This window comes from Staurois parvus, unplaced genomic scaffold (genome assembly GCF_062004578.1).
Source record: "Staurois parvus isolate SC_StPar_1 unplaced genomic scaffold, SC_StPar_1.0 ptg000392l, whole genome shotgun sequence".
NCBI classification, from domain to species: Eukaryota; Metazoa; Chordata; class Amphibia; order Anura; family Ranidae; genus Staurois; species Staurois parvus.
Window position 1 is genome coordinate 3,564,494 of NW_028318188.1, and position 15,552 is coordinate 3,580,045.

Here is a 15,552-nt window from a genome sequence, read left to right on the forward strand (position 1 = left end):
CAGCCCATTTTTGGGGTTTTGTGTGACATTATGTCATATTTGCTTTTCTGCCTCTGTTTTATATTTGTTCCAATACATACAAAGGGAATAAACATGTGTATAGCAAAACATGTGTTAATGCAATACCTTTTTTGTGTGAAATACTTGATTTTCAGGAAAAATATCAAGGGTGCCAACAATTTCGGCCATGACTGTATGTGTTTGGTTTGGGTTGAAGACTACAAAAAAAAACAAGGCAGATAAAGCTACAGTAACTAAGAATCTACTCAGAGATTTCTCTCTAAGGGTTGGAGTTCCTGTCTAATAACCACAGTTTAAACATTAAAGGTCACATTTTGGAGCAAATGCGTCAGTCGTGCAACAAGATCATGTCACATTACTCCTATTCAGTGGCAAGGTGGAAACCAGGAAGTAACTGAAGAAATGTAAAAAAAAGTTTAAAACAAGTAAATATAATATACAGTACCTTCTTATCTAGTTACTAATGCTAGCAACATAAGAATTAAAAATAGTCAATGTTGCCTGCTGTTTTACACATCTCCAAAGCATCCCAATCTGTATTCTTTGAATGATCATAATTTTACTTCATCTATCCTGATGTAAGCGATCTTCACAACTTTTTGTACACTCTTTTGTACACTGTCCTTTGCTGTTTTTCTTTTTGTATACATTGTGAACATCAATAAAATTATTGAACGAAAAATAGTCAATGTTGATTGAGAGAGTGAAGTTCTGCTTTAACAGTGCATCAAATTGATTCAGAATAGCGTTGACACAGTCAAGTATAGAAAGCTACTAGTAGAACAAAGCTGTAAGATCCTTAGACATTCTGCCTCAACAAACCACTGAAATTGGTGATACAACTGTAAAGGTTTGCAGCTATATGCAAACTGATTATGCATGTATCTGCAAAGTTACTCAGCAGTTTTGGGTATAGCTTTACAGGCATCTACATCACACAAGGCAGCAATATGGCAGGTACAATGAATGTGGAAAATGAAAGGTTGCTCTGCTTTGAAGTGGGATAGTACAGAGTTTCTTACCAAGTGTACCAAGTGCCATAACATTTTTCAGGGGATACCATCTTCCTGAAAACATTGTTTAATCTACACAAAAATAGCATCAGCAGTAGCTACAGTGAGATCAACAAGGCAGTAGAACTGATACTGGGTTTTATTAGCATCCATCTTCATCAAAATAAATGACCACCAAGGCTAATTTATTGATTGTTGATATGTCTGTAATTTCATCCATCAGTAATGAAGAGTGACAACAGGCAAGTTTTTGGCGCAATGCCTTTATTGCACTTGGCAATGACGTATTTGATTAGCATGTACCCTTTGGTACACTTACAACTGAGGGATTTTGCTATTTTAAAATTTGTAATTTGGAGTCTGGAAGCCAGTCAGCCATGCTATCAGTAAGATCATCTAACAAAGATAGTGGCAAATGTTTTGTACAATAAATTTCTTTTATGGGCCAATACTTCTGAATCTTTGGGTTGGGTCTCAATGTTTGGGTTGCCTAGCTACACCAATAAAATTGTATTTGTAAATTGTAGCATGACATCACAAACTCTACCATGTGCTATGCTGAACAATTTTTTGCTCCACAGACACTTTGCATTTTGTTTTGATTCATCTGCTGATAACCAGTATTTGAACAGAAGATCTGTTAGCCTGAAAAGAAACAATGCCTACATTTCTTAAGTCTTTTGGCAGGAGGAGGTGCCCCTTCTATAGATTCCAGTTGTAAAGTTGAACTGCACTGCACACAGTGTAATCTAAAACATACACTGTAAACTGTTTTGTATTATCAACAGCAGCTGTTAAATGTGTAAAACTGAAATCAAACAGCCATTTAAAAATCTTTTCACACATCTGTGGGTAAGCTAAGGCCAAACCAGCCCTGACAAAAGGAAGGAAAGTTATAGGTGTTAATGAAAGCTGATGTTTTCGACCTCAGTGAAAAATGTTATGAAAACACATTAGCTGCAATTAGAAATCATGTTTTTTTGTGTTGCCCATTGTCTTATAAAGTAAGCTGCATAGACAGGATGTGTGTGGTGTATTAGTATTAAACTTATTTTTTAGATGATCAGGTTGTCTAACCTGGTGGTGGTGGCTGTAGAGCCATACAGCTGGCTTCTCAGTAAATTGTTGACTGTTTTCTATGGCAGAATAAAAAATAATCAGACCACTGTGACCTCATTTACATTCCCCAACAGGGGCGGACTGACAACTCATGGGGCCCCCGGGCAATAGGGGATCATGGGGCCCCTGTGTCCTTGCCCACATTCAAAAAAGCCTATAAAAAAGGTACCAGGGGCATTTCATGGGGCCCCCTACTGACCCCGGGCCCTCGGGTGCTCGAATGGTCAGTCCGCCCCTGTTCCCCAACACATATAAGCAAAGTAGACACCCAAAAAAAACTAGTTTCCAAAACTGACATACCTAATCAGAGGGAGCTGGAGGGTAGAGGCAGTGCCAGTGGCTGGTCAATAGTAGTGGGGTGACTGTGAGTCCAGGAGAACCCAATGGCACAAAAAGGGAGAAGGAAAAATACAAACATGAGACTATAGCTGATAATTTCTTAAACACACTGCAACAAATTGTTTTTTTGCTTACTGTATGATATAGCGGTATAATGAAGCTAAAGGGAATGGAGTTGCAGCAGGTAGGCTGTACTTGTGCTTGTGGGCAGACAGCTGACCTTGTGTTTGGCACAGTTCACTTAATTCAAGAAGGGCAGCAGCAAGCACGCAAGGCATTGGTGGCAGTGGTGAAACGGGCAGGTCAATAGCAATGGCGTGATTGTGAATTCAGACTCCAGAAAAACCTAATCGCACAAAAAGAGAGAAGGAGAAAAAAAACAAACATGATAGCATAGCTGTTGGTGCTCTATAGCAGTCATTGCCACCAGAGACTGCTCCAGTGCATTCATCCATATTGCCCCCAGTAGATTGCTCCATTGCATTCATTCATTATTGCCCCCAGTAGTCAGTGCTCCATTGCATATATTCATAACTTCCACAGAGAGTAGAGTGCTCCATCCATTGACCATTGCATTCTTTCATTATTACTCCAGTAGTCAGTGCTCTATTGCATATATTCATAACTTCCCCAGAGAGTAGATGGCTCCATCCATTGACCATTGCATTCATTCATTATTTCCCCAGTAGTACTGCTCCATTGCATGTATTTTCATTTGGCCCATAGACTGCTCCATCCATTGACTGTTGCATTGATTTAGCTCCCAGAGACTGCTCCATCCATTGACCATTGCATTCATCAATATAATATCAATGCTGTAATGGCAATATTTTGGCAGTGTTACTTTTTTTATTTTAATGGGGTAGCATGGTCCAAATGTTGCATGCAACCTGCAGGAGAGTGGAACACAGCAGTCAAAGAACACAGTAGCCAAATAACACAGAATTGTAAACCAGTCTTTAGTTCATGGTGACTGGTAGGTCCATGCCTAACACCCTTTTTTCTGCCTGTGGTATGGGATGATAGGGAACATGCTGACACATGGAAATAGAAGGTAAGATAACCTCACCAATCTATTGCTGCGCCTTCATTGTCCGATCACATTGGAGTTGATTTACCAAAGGCAAATAGACTGTTCACTATGCAAAGGAATTTTCCCCAGAATTTGGTGAAGGAGGGGAAGTTTTGCTGACTTCTTTCATCCAATCATATGCATGCAAAAATTATGTTTTTTTTTTAAATTTTGCCCTGCACATGATTGGGTATTCTTTACAAAGTGAAGTGTCACCACAGTTACTAAGCTCTGGGGAAAATTCCCTTGCAAAATGAACAGTACTCAAATTGTATTGTTTAACTGCAGTAAGAACCTAGAAACAAAAACATAGAAGAGTGACAGTATAAAAAGAACAAATGTAGTCCATCAAGTCTGCCTCCCCCCTTTTCTTTAATTATGTATTATAAATGATATTTCAAATCACTAACTGTTTGGAGACTTACTTCCTCTGCTGGAAGTCTGTTCCAAACTACTCTTTAAAGTGTTAGTAAACTGCAGCTAAAAATAAAAAGATCCCCTGCACGGTAATGTCATAATGTGCTAGTGTGCATCGCATGCTAACACATTATGAAGGACTTACCTTAAAATGAAGCCCTCCAGCAGTGCTCTGTCACCGCTGCAGAGGCTTCCATCTTCACCCAGTCTTCCTTCTGGGTTAATGAACTCTGGCCGTCTGAATAGCTGAGCTACGATGACGTCAACTCTCAAAAAGAGATAATATCTCCTAAATGGTGCACGTTTAAGAGATATTCATTTTACCTACAGGTAAACTTTATTATAAGCTTACCTGTAGGTAAAAGTATAAAAAAAAAGTTTACTACCACTTTTAGACCCAGTTTACATCTGTGCGGTGCACTTTAGGTACATTTTAGACTTGTTTTGGTGCATTGCCATTGAACTTTATATAGCATGCATTTTAATGAAAGCACATCAAAGGATGTTTTTAACGCACCACATCTAAAGCGCACATAAAACACAAAGGCTTGAACAAGGCCAAATAAAATATAACTTTGTAAGGTCATTTTTTTCTTTTCCTCGTGCTAGTTTGAGGTCATGTCCCTGTGTTCTTGATCTCAGCTTCATATTGAAAATACTGCCCTTCTGAACCTTATTTGGACCCTTAGGCCGGGTTCACACATATGCAGTATGGTATATTGCATGTGATTCACACAGTAACCGCACCCCATTCCTGTGCAAATCACATGCGACTTGTGTGCGGTGCGATTGGAGACATACATTTTGTATGGCTTAAATTGCACCACATTCTGCACCAAAGAGGTGCAGGACCCTTTTTTTGGTCCGCACTAGAATCGGATCGCATGGGTATTCACACCCATGCGATGTGATTCTACACATCGCACCGCGTTTTGTGGACAGATTTCAGAGTGTTGTTCGCATGAATGGGGTGCAATTGTGATGCGGTGTGGAATTCGCACAGAAAACTCTGCAAATTCCGTACCACATCATTGTGAACCCAGGCTTAAAGGATAAGTTCACCTTTTGGACAAAAATAATAAATGCACATTTTTTTGCATTTATTATTTTTGTCCAAAGGAGCCTGCAAAACATTGCACCAGTGATCAGTAGATGGCTGATGCCATGCAGGTCTCCTGCAGACCTGTCAGAATATCTGCTAGCTGAACAGGATGTATGACCAAGCAGATATTCTGACAGGAAGCTTCAATGAACTACCACGGCACTCCACAGAAAATTATAAGCCCACAGACGCTAAGGCTGCCGGGACTTGTAGGCACTCAATCACAGAACTCTGGACGAGTGATGTGGCCATGTGGGCGGAGCAAGTCTGATAGATAGTACTGTCAGAGGGAGGGGGGGCGGTGGGCGCTGCTGCGGCTATGGGTACATGTTACATGTTCCACCCTAAAAACGGGTGGAATATGTTATATGTTCCAAAGGTGAACTTATCCTTTAATATATTTAAAGGGTTCGGTCACATATCTTCTTTTTCTTCCTTCCTCACGGCTCTTCATAATAAAATCCTACAGTCTCTCCTGATATTGTAAATTGTGGTGCTGTGCTAATAACCTATATGTGAACCCCAATACGTGATATTCAGTGAATGGGTAAACAAGAACCCCTTATAAATCAATTAAATCAAAATATGACATATACCCCAAAATATACCTCTACACCATCTCTACTAAGTGAGTACATAAACAAAATATTCCACACATACATACACAATAATTATACACATATATTGAATGCCGTGATGCCGAATGAGCTCCTGAACGGCAACACCAGTGAATAAATAAAGTGACATAAACGCATGTAAACTTTACATGCCCTGGATAAGCAGGTTGAAAGAAATAATAGTGATCCCACTAGGGGATAAAAATCAAAGTGAATCAGTGAAACCACTCCTTGTGTTAAACATGAGGGAAAAAAAAAAAAAGGAAAAGGGAAATCAAAAAGGTAAACACATGTATATGCTGAAAATGATTTGTGAATCTAAACAATGCCAGTGATCCCACTATGGGATAAATACAGTGGATCCGTGTAACCACAAATGGTGGTAATTGTGAAAGAAAGAGGCTCCTGATATGTTTCATCCTTCAGTAACCTGACTGTTCTGTCTTGAAGGACTGTGAAAATCCTGAACAAAATTACAAATGCTTTGGCAAGTAAATTAGCTCTTATATATGTATTTTATGTGTATTTAGCCATTTGCCTAGAGTATCCACATGATACACTCAATTACGGTAGATAAATCTTGTAACATTTGGGCAAGGAACCTGGTCCATATATAAATTCTGAAGCAGAAAAGCAGGAACAGTCAGTGGAGCAGTCTGCAGGCAATCCATTACCCACTTTCATTTCTTATGAAATAAGGAGAAATGAGTACAACCCCCTCCCCTTGGGTCCTCTATATACTGCCTTTGGAGAGTGAACATAATAACTACCTTTCTCCAGCAACATCCATACAGTTCTGCTTACTCTGCTGTCAACATGCCAATAGCAAGGTGGAAGTTGCAGCTGAAAAGCCAGAGCTCCAGCAATTATGGCGATTAGTCTGAGACTATAGTTTAAAGCCAGTATAATCTCAGCTCTGTAAATGACTGTCAACTTTCAACAGTGATTTTTGCAGCAGGTGCTAGAAACAATTGGATGATTTAGGAAGCGCATACAATTTTCATCTACCCAAGTGAAGCTCTGTTCACTTTGGACAGCTTATAAAAAAAAATAGAAGTTAATTTTTAAAAAAACATTAAATATGTACACCTACTAATAAATCAGCCTCAAAAAGCTCTGTATATTTCATTTATCTTTTGTAGTTCTCAAAGGTTGATATGGTTATTGTGTTGTACCAAACATTTTTTCCCACAGCTTGGGTCTGCTTTATATAAATAAATATATTGTTTACATATCAAAGATGTTTGCTTTGCTCCAAGTTCTGTGTTAACCCTGACAATTACTCTGATACTCATTTAGGCTGTCCTTAGTAAAGTAAAAGTAGCCATTTTACCCAAAGGCACCTGCTACACTATTGTTTTCATTCTCTCACCCTAGACTGATGGCCCATAGGGATGTCCTCATTGCACGGGGGGGTTGCTTGGCTGATGCTATGGGCTTAAAGCGGAGGTCCACCCAAAAGGGGAAGTTCCGCTTTAAGGACCGCTCCCCATTAAGGATTGGCACTATTGGGGGGGGAGCGGGTACCCGAATTTGACAGGTACCCGCTCCCGCTTCCAGTCTGATCGCCTAGGCGATCGGAAGCGGAAGGTGTCCTCCCTCCCTCCCTGTAGTCTTTTGGGACATGTGACAGGTCCCAGAAGACTACAGGATCATTCATGAAGCGCAGCGCTGCTCGCGCATGCGCAGTGGGTACCCGTCTGTGAAGCTGCAAGCTGTCACAGCTGGGTGCCCACACTGAAGATGCCGGCCTCCTGGAATACAGGACGGCCGGTGAAACAGGCTGCGGGACACACACCGCGGGACCGAGAGACAAATAAGTGGCTGTTTTTTAAAAGTTAGCTGCTACAGTTTTTGTAGCTGCTGACTTTTATTTTTTGACAGTGTGAGTGGAACTCCGCTTTAACTTGAGAAAGTGAGGCTTAATTATGAAGTTGGAAAAGTTAAGACTTTCAGTAACACAGATTAGCAACATAGCCTATAAAAATAGGAATTTATGGCTAACAAAAGTATTAGCAGTTACTACATGGTGCTTAGAGTCAGAATGAGGGTGGGGCACAACTAAAATTATTGGAAAAATTATGATGATATCCACTTGAACTCCGAAAGGGTTTATCCCCATTATGACCAGGTCATTTTTTTTGCTCTTCAGCACTGTGCTACTTTACCTTTCAGTTGTGGGGTTATGCAACACTGAAATGAAATTCTTATAATTTTTTTTCACACAAACAGAGCTTTCTTTTGGTGGTATTTGATTTGATGATTTTTTGATTTGCTATAGCAAAGAAAAAAGACTGAAAATTTCTAAAAAATTTTTATATTTTCTGCTTTCTGTTATAAAACGTATCCAATTAAAAATCTAATTTCTTCATAAATTTAGGCCAAAATGTATTCTGCTACATGTCTGTAGTAAAAAAAAAAAAAACAATCCCAATAAGTGTATTTTAATTGGTTTGTGTGAAAATTATAGTGTCTACAAACTATGGTATATACCAGGGGTCCCCAAACTTTCTAAACAAAGGGCCAGTTTACTGTCCTTCAGATTTTATGGGGGCCGGACTTTGTCCAGTGGAAGTAGAAATTGTCCTGGTATCAGTGGGAGTAAACAGGGCTTCTTTGGTATAGGGGGAGGAAAAGCACTCCATCATCATTGGTGTCAGTGGGAGAAATAGTGCCCCATCACTGGTGTCAGTGGGAGGAATGGTGCCCTACCATTGGTGCCAGTGGGAGGAATAGTGCCCCATCACTGGTGTCAGTGGGAGGAATAATGTCCTATGCTTGGTAGTAGTGGAAGCAATAGTGCTCCATCATTGGTGTCAGTGGGAACAATAGTGCCTCACCATTGGTTTCAGTGGGAGGAATAGTGCCCCATCATTGGTGTCAGTGGGAACAATAGTGCCTCATCATTGGTGTTGTTGGAGGAATAGTGCCTTATTATTGGTATCGTTGGGAGGAACAGTGCCGCATCACTGGTGGCAGTGGGAGAAATAGTACCCCGTCATTGGTATCAGTGGGAGGAATAGTGCTCCATTGTTGGTGTCAGTGGGAGGAATTGTGTCCCATCATTGGTGTCAGTGAGAGGTATACTGTCCCATCATTGGTGTCAGTGGGAGAAATAGTGCCTTATCACTGGCATAATTGGGAGCAATGGTGCCCCATCACTGGTATAAGTGGGAGCAATGGTGCCCCATCATTGGTGTCAGTGGAAAAAATAATGCCCCATTATTGGTGTCATTGGGAGGAATAGTGTCCTATGCTTGGTAATAGTGGGAGGAATAGTGTCCCATCGTTGGTGTCAGTTTAAAGAATAGTGTCCCATCATTTTTAAATTTTTTGCTATAGCAAAGAAAAGACTGAAAATTTCAAAAAAAAAAAAATATTTTCAGTAGGTGAAATAGTGCCTCATTGTTGATGTCAGTAGCAGGAATTTTGCCCCATTGTTGGTGTCAGTGGAAGATATAGTGTCTTGTATCTGTGGGAGAAGAAGTGCCCCAAGGGCCAGATAAAGGCGAGCAAAGGGCCACATCTGGCCCCTGGGCTGCAGTTTGGAGACCACTGGTATATACAGTACATTTGAAAATTGATCAGTTCTGATGTACTGATGGCCAATGTCATTTCTTGAGGCCCTCTTAAAGTGTTACTAAACCCACAACAGCAAAATCAGTCTGTATATGTGGTAAAGCATGCTTGTTATACTTATTGTGGAACCAAAGGGGTTAATCCTCTGCATTGTGTAAAAATGCTGTTTGATCCTGTCTTCTCTGATCCTCCCCTTCTTCCAAGGCCCCTCTCCTATCTCCTGATAAGATATATGGTGTGGAGAAACTCTAGCAATACACATCAAACTCAGCATATGCAGAGAGGTTTTTTATTTTTCCTAGGGAGAGCGCATGTGATCAGCACAGGACCAATCAGCACTGTCCAGACAGAGGTCAGAGGTTCTGCATCCTAGAGCAGAAAGAAAACTCCTCCTACAACCTTAACCAGTGGTCTGCTGAACACTCATAGAAGTCACAAGACTGCTCTAACTGCTGATGAGAAAAGGTATTTAGTAGTTATATAGTTACTAAAATAATTGCATTTCCACATTCTGTGAACTGTGGGAGACCAGACAGAAGGAATGCAGGGTCCTGGGTTTAGTAACACTATAAGGAAAGTACAAATACCCCCCAAATGACCCATGTTTGGAAAGTAGACAGTCTGAATTATTTAGTAGGAGGGATGGCAATTTTTTTGAAGTTGTAAGTTTTTGGTGATCAGGGACACTGACTGGTGACCATATGTTAAAAGGAAAAAAAATAATTTTCTATTCAATGTTTTAACTTTAACTTTTTTTTTCCTTTTTTTAAACATTTTTCTATTTTTTCATCAAAGTAGTTCAGTGTCACCATATTGAGCATGATCAGGGATTTTGTTTGATTTGCTGTTACATTGTTTTGCACTGTCATAAATGGGTTATATTCAGGACAGCTGTGATTACTAGTTATATGTGATTGCCTACAGCTAATCACATGATTTAGGGTGCTGTGATTGGCCCAGGTACCATGTGATAGCTGTGAGCCAATCACAGTATCATTATAGGAATCACAGCTGTTTTGAACAAATTAATTCATAACAGCTTTGCTGACATTGTGATCATGTGATTGCATAACATTCACATGATTCCCCAGCTGATGAAAGCGGCCGGGTACCAGGAGCTGCAAACCACTGTGTAGTGTGGTAAGGACTAGTGTGCATGTGCTAAGCGATGTACCTGTAGCTGCCTTTCTGCAGTATATGTTCTGTGGGCGGTCAACATCTGGATACATAAGACCATTTATATTAAAATTAGAGACAAAAAAATTAGAAGCAGTTGTGACAAATATCCTCATTGGCATGTCATGGCTTTCAGTGTTAGAGATGGTCTAAATACAACTCCCATTTCAGTTTTAATAATCAAACAGGGTGGGCTGGTTGACTAGTTGACTGGTTTGGGATACCAGGTACGTTGAAAAATAACATTCCTCCAACTTTAGAACAATACACAAACATTGTCAATTTAATCAGAAACCTGACCAGCTCTGCTATTAGAAACCATTAAAAATGACTGTGTACAATAATGGATGCCTACAACTGTCATTATGTGGGTGGAGTGGAGCGGGAGCATCCCAGTGGGGGAGGTCACTCACCTTGCACATGAAGTACCTTTCTGTGTGTGCACGCACTCACTAATGCCCAGGACTGGGAGGAGGCCATGTTCAGGTAAAATCAACTTTAAGAGTTGTACAGAGTTCTTCTGTGAAGTGCTGCATCTCGTGTCACTACGCACCTCTTTGTATATGTTGCATTTAGGAGGGATACTGTTGAGCCCATGCCCACCCCTCGTGTCCAGCATACCTCTGCCACCTCACTCCCAGTGACAGAATGGGGTCCTGCCAAGCACATAGTGCAGATGTCATGCATGCTCTTACTTAAAATGGAACTCCACCCAAATGGGGAAGTTCCGGTTGTCTACCTCCCCCCCCCTCCTCTGCCACATTTGGCACTTTTTATTGGGAGGGGGGGGGAGCCGTTACCTGGTTTTGACAGGTACGTACTCAAACTTCCAGGTAAGATAGCGAACTGAGCTGGAAGTTCGGCCCCCCTCCTAACACTTCACAGGTTCCACAAGACTGCAGCCCATTCACAAAGTGCAGTGCGCTTTTTGCATGCAAAATAGGAAACTGGCTGTGAAGCCACAAGGCTTCACTTCCGGTCTCCCTTACTAAAGATGGTGGCGCCAGCACCCGAAGCCAATGGAAGAATCGGCTCGGATGAAGAAATCGCTGGACCACTGGGACAGGTAAGTGTCCCTATATTAAAAGCCAGCAGCTACAGTATTTGTTACTTCTTACGTTCTCTTCTGTACCATGCAGGTAGGCTGTGGGTCTCCATAACGCTGATTCCATCCAGGTTGCTATGAAAAATCGACCTCTGGGAAGGGAGGATCATTGGCTCCCTTGCTACTGGTGGACATGTCACCTTGCCTGGGTACTACGCTTCACAACAGGCTGCTGGAACACTTTACACCAGTCCTTGGTTATCTATGGCAATTATGCTCTCTTTTACTCTTGGTTCTGAGTTAATCCCTTGTAACAGACTTGCTTCATACCCTGTGTGTGCGTTAATTGACACAAATTCATTTAGCTGCCCTTTGTATATAACTTCAGACCAGGCTCCAAAAACAATTAACGAACTTTACTGAAAATCTCTGTTGTGTTCTAGTTCAGTGCAAATTACAGTTCAGTACAAAAGCGTCCCTCACTAACTATTCTGATTTGTGGCTGCCCAGGCATACCTTGTACAGGTGAGAGTCCATAGTGTGGGCGTTTTCTGATAAGCTGGTGACTTTGAGCAGACTACAGTGCCCAGCAGTCCCCCTCCGTAAAATGGTATCACATCATCCTTACCAGGCAGGTCCGAGACCAAATGCCCAGGTACCCAACTTTCCCCACTTTTTTATGTATCATAGGGTGGGAAGGCTGGATCCCAAAAGCCGAGGAAACAGAGCAGAACCATTTAACACCCTCCTCTGTCTTGGTCAGCCACTGCTACCCAACTTCTGTAGGCAACCTGCCTACAATTAGATTCCCAGAAATATACTTTAAAGAAGCTTCTTTTTGTAATTTCCACTTCTGTAGCTCAGCAAACCCTAAACAGATTTATGAAAACTAGGAAAGACATTCCCCAATCTGACAGACCAAATTGGTTTCAAATGCCAAAGGTCCACAGGTTTTGAAACTGATTCAAGTGTATATAAACCCCAAAACAAAAAATGTTTTATATTGCAGCTTACCAGTTTCTAGATGGTTTGGCTACATTCGTTTTTTCTGTATTTGTTTAATTTTCGCCTGGTGACTGGCCAGTGACATACTTCTTGCCTTAAGCTGGCTACACTCACTCTTTCAGTGTATTTACGGAGGAGCAACATATCAGCCACCATTGGACAGCAACATTATCAATTAGTAGGTAGTGTTAAACGGACTAGTAGATTTAGATGGACTTTACACATGAATGTAAGCTGAACTCCTGATAATTCTTTTTAAGCAGTCACAGAAACAGGTCTTTTTTTTTCTTCTTTTTAGAATAAAGACTTTAACTAAATGAATAAAAGCTGACCATTATAAGCATTATTGTCAGCGTTAAATCTTTGTCTCATCCCTCTAACTGCCACTTTTGCTGGATAACTTTGTTTGCTAATAAAATTGAAGAATAACACACTTCCTGGCTGGATCAACAGGAGATAGGGAGACTCAGAAAAAAAATAATTGACAGACTGCATTCTATACAGTATATAATGTTTTACTGTGCCTGTAGTTCCACTCTGATATCAGGATAAGCAAATATTGTTTGTTTTTGCAGGTCACATACAGTGCAAAAGAGCTATTAAGTTTTATGACAGAGGAGGACTTTGAACCAAAGGAATTAAATTATTCTACAAAGCTCAAACAGCAAACAAGTAGCGAATAAAGACAAATTACAGAGATGTGTATTCTTACTAGAATCTTAGTGTGCTTTGATCTGTGCAGTAATCCAATTTGAAATGTTGTTTTTGAGCAGAAGCTTGCTGTACTAAAGACCAATCACTGTTGCTCTCTCTCCTTGTGCAGGGTCATTGGTCTTATTTCCAGTTTCCTTGTGCAGTTTTCTGCAGAGTCTGATGGATCAGCAAAGTCCCCCCCCCTCCCCCCCAACACACACACATTTACAAGGTAATATCTGGGTTTGCAAAGGCATTTGTTGCAAACAAAGTGGATATATATCCTTTGTGGCCATTGAGGAATAAACTTAACCCTTTGAGGACCATAAGATTACGGAACGCAAAAAGAATCAATTTTTTATTTTTAAAGTTCGTACACTTCAGTTGCTGTAACTAAGCCATTTCATGAAATAATTGCCAAAAAGTTAGATCCATTTGTTGATAAGAAATAATAGTTTGACTCAAACCAAAAAAAAAAAGTATTTTAAGTTCCTAATCAGATGATACAGGCAATTAAAAACATGGGACAAATACGTCCCTTGGTCCACAAAGGTTTAAACAAAAGTTTTTGTGCTTGTACTTCTTCACATTTCACAGAAAGGCTCCATGCACATTAGTGGGTTTTTTTAAGCTCAAAAATGCTATAAAAACTCTGGTAATAGCATTTTTAGTAGCATTTTAGTAGCATTCAGAAGTGTTTAGGAGCGTAAGCATTTTATTAGCGTTTTTACAGTACACGGAGAGGAAAAAATCTGTTAGGAGCATTTTAGTTGCAATTAGGAGCTTTTAGTATTTTTTCTGTTCGAAAAATGCTCGAATAAACTCTTCAAAAACGATTTTTTTTCTGCTCTTGGACACTGACGCTCAAAAAATGCTAATAGCCTAAAGTAGTGTTCATTGACACATAGGATAACACTATTTAGCTTCTAGGAGCAGAAAAAATGCTAATAACAGCTTCTAGAAGCTTAAAAATGCTAGTGTGCATGGAGCTTACAGTTATATTTGTTGTGCTTTTCCTGTATATATACACTGATGAATGATATTTAAATGCACAGTTATAAAGCAGCGTTATGGCCTTACCCTGGTTATACCACTACTTTAGAGAATAAAAAAATTCACATTTATAAATCACAGCAGTATATGCTGTTCTCTACAGTGTAATACAAATAACACCGTCAGAAGAATTTACAAGGTAATAAATGACTCTGCAAAAGCATTTAGTTCAGACAAAGTGCATCTATATCCTTTGTAACTACTTTGGAATTTATTACATAAAAGTTATTGTAAACTTCCTCATGCCTTACAGCAGTGTTTCTCAACCTTTTGTTTTTCATTTGTGACACCGTTTAAAATTATGCAATGCACTCCATTTTAAAATGTGAGAAAATAAACTAATGGTTTTACCAGAGTTTTTTTCCCCAGAGAATAGGTGCAGGAACTCCCCCTTTCTGAATCACTTCTTGCCTCTGCCCCCTCTACCCACCTCCGAATACAGTCCCCCTACCCACCTCCCAGTACCGCTCCTTATAGAAACTACACAGCCAAGTATCATTTCGTGGTGCTAGGTAATTTATATGAAATTTGTTAATGTTAACAGGAAAAGAAGTAAAATAGATCCCCTGCAGCCAACAGCATCAGACACCCTCAAGCAACAAAATACCACCCCAGCAACAATACATCCCAGCGGCAACAACAGATCTCCCAGCAGCAGCCAGCAACAATAGATCCCCCACCAGCAGCAATAGACCTCCCCAGCAAAAATAGACCACCATGAAGAAACAGATCCCCTCCAGTGATAATATATCCCCCAGCAGCCAGCATCAATAGACCTTCCAGCACCCCTTGTCATTATATATATTCAGTACTGGAGGTGCCAGAACTGTATTCCCCCACGTCCCTGCTGAAAAAGAGCCCCGGGTCTTACATAACACAGCAACATCCACACACATAGGGCACCCAGCATTGGGGGTGATTTATTCTTCCAAAGTAGACATACCTTTGCACACTGGTACTGATTAGTATTCCAGTGTTTCTCTGTTTCCTCAGTTTCTCTCCCTCTCTCTGCTAATGTGATCACAATAAGTACTGACAGAGAGGGGCAAACAAGGATGTTGTGCAGGCGTTCAATGTCCTCCTTATCAGCTGATTACATCATTGGTTGTGAGGACACTGGCAGCTAAAAGGTTGTATTGGTGCACAATGAAAACCTTTGGTGTTGTGTAACTAAAAGGCAAGCTTGATCCACCCGCTGGATTATATACAATTTTGGGGCAATTTTGCCAACGCACCCCTGCTGAAGGCACCCTGGTTGAAAAGGGCTGCCTTACAGAAAGAAAACATAACAGCATATACTT

The 15,552-nt window shown here is 40.5% G+C and overlaps 1 long non-coding RNA gene across 1 annotated transcript; it reads right to left on the bottom strand.

Annotated features, from left to right (window-relative positions):
- Positions 1 to 200: 200 nt before the first annotated feature.
- Positions 201 to 15,254, bottom strand: LOC149455495 (uncharacterized). Its single transcript, XR_016314041.1, has 5 exons — positions 15,195 to 15,254; positions 2,628 to 2,838; positions 2,454 to 2,515; positions 2,112 to 2,170; positions 201 to 415 (listed from the first exon to the last, which is right to left on the bottom strand). It is a non-coding gene; the product is annotated as an uncharacterized LOC149455495 (long non-coding RNA).
- Between the last annotated feature and the right edge of the window lie 298 nt (positions 15,255 to 15,552).